Genomic DNA, 2500 nt, shown 5'->3' on the forward strand with positions numbered 1-2500 from the left:
GGCCGTGGTGCTGAAGTACTGCCACGGCCGAGAAATGTCTATTCAGTAATCATTCTCAAGCTCGGGAGTACGGGGCGCCACTGATAGCTTGGGCAGTATCTGCGCCCGCAGATATGTGCGAGCTCTGAGTGGACACCCTCCGGCGGATGATGGAGAGCAATGGAGCAAGGTGAACTGAGAGGAAGCTAGGGCAAGATGCTTGACTAATCAATAGAACATCTGCGTAGGGGAGGCGAACGGGAAGGTGGTGGGTGCGAGCGAGAAAGAACATTTCTGACTGGAGACAGGTGAGCGGAGAATAAATCCTGTATTGTTAATTAAGGGGCGTTCCAAATGTGATTCTGATGAAATTCCATGGAAGGATGGCAGAGCTGAGCATGAGATACAGCTGGTTAAATAGCCATGCCTATCTTTCGTGATGAATTCAGATGATTGACAGTTGAGCGGATAATTGTGCAGGTGGTAATTAGACATGCCAAATTTCATTACGCTTCTCCCAAACTTTCGTTTTGAACAAAACACTTTTACATTTTACATTAAGAAAAAAATGTCCTCAGTTAACTGTACTGACCATATTCAATTCAATTCTTTGTTTATCTGAAGTCAAGACGTTATAGAGTCGAGACGTTATCCCAGACTCTATATTGTTGTCTGTGTAGTTGTTGTCCTGGGCTGAGCTATATCATGTCCCCAAGTTTGTTTCCCATACATGCATTGCCTGCACCAAGAAGCACACACACACACACACACACACACACACACACACACACACACACACACACACACACACACACACACACACACACACACACACACACACACACACACACACACACACACACACACACACTCGGGCGAGGGTTGCGCGTGGCCCAGTGGGAGCGTCGTCAGGGGCATGTAATTGTTTATAAATAGCGGGCTGCATTGAGGGCTCACACACAGGGAGGAAGGCCGGCTTTGTTTGGGCCTCAATGGGAGAGGAAGTACAAACTGATTCTCTGAGAGAGAGAGAGAGAGAGAGAGAGAGAGAGAGAGAGAGAGAGAGAGAGAGAGAGAGAGAGAGAGAGAGAGAGATGTGTGTGTACAACACAGGGATGGGAGGGGTGAGGAGGACACACACACACACACACACACACACACACACACACACACACACACACACACACACACACACACACACACACACACACACACACACACACACACATTGTTTTGACCCGGTGGTGTCATTGTCACTGTCCCTCTCCCCTCCTGGCGCCTGTGTGTGTGTGTGTATGTTTGGGGGCTTAAACACACGTGTGTGTGTGTGTGTGTGTGTGTGTGTGTGTGTGTGTGTGTGTGTGTGTGTGTGTGTGTGTGTGTGTGTGTGTGTGTGTGTGTGTGTGTGTGTATGTGACAAATGCACTGGCACACAATGAAGGGACCTTATTTGACTGAAGTTGTATGAAGAATAAACAGGCTAATCTTACAGAGGCACACAAGAAGCCATTGAAAGTCAGTTTGTGGGTGCGCGCGCGCGCGTGTGTATATGAGTATGTATTTATGTGTGCGCGTGTGTCTTTGCATGTGTGTGCAATTGTGTGTGTGTGTGTGTGTGTGTGTGTGCGTGCGTGTGTGTATTTGTATTTGTGTATGTATTTGTGTGTGTGCATGTGTCTATGCATGTGTGTGCGTGTGTGTGTGTGTGTCTGTGCGTATGCACGCATCCACGTGTGTGTGTGTGTGTGTGTGTGTGTGTGTGTGTGTGTGTGTCTGTTTGTGTGTGTGTGTGTGTGTGTGTGCGTGTGTGTGTGTGTGTGTGTGTGTGTGTGTGTGTGTGTGTGTGTGTGTGTGTGTGTGTGTGTGTGTGTGTGTGTGTGTTTATGTATGTGTGCTCCTGAGGTTAATGCAGAAAGTTATCCATCAAGACGATTGTAGTAAATGCTGTCATGTTAGTTAGATGGAAAACACACACACACACACACACACACACACACACACACACACACACACACACACACACACACACACACACACACACACACACACACACACACACACACACACACACACACACACACACACACACACACACACACACACACACACAGGTGAGGTTAAGCCGTGGCAGAGTGGAGTGAAGATGCTATCAGCATGTGATCTGTTAGGCCAGGGTTAGTCTTTCTGTTTTGGTTTTCGTTATCACTGTACAAAGCACACAAACGCACACACACACACACACACACACGCACACACACACACACACTCGCTCTCTCACTCTCTCTCTCTCTCTCTCTCTCTCTCTCTCAATATCTCTCTCTCTCTCTGTCTCTCGCTCTCTCTCTCTCTCACACACACACACACACACACACACACACACAGACACACACACACACACACACACACACACACACACACACACACACACACACACACACACACACACACACACACACACACACACAGTCCTTCTCAGTGGGTGGTCAGGCCATCGGTGAAATCACACCGCACACTCCAGGGC

Source organism: Engraulis encrasicolus, chromosome 20, assembly GCF_034702125.1.
Source record: "Engraulis encrasicolus isolate BLACKSEA-1 chromosome 20, IST_EnEncr_1.0, whole genome shotgun sequence".
Taxonomy (NCBI): Eukaryota; Metazoa; Chordata; class Actinopteri; order Clupeiformes; family Engraulidae; genus Engraulis; species Engraulis encrasicolus.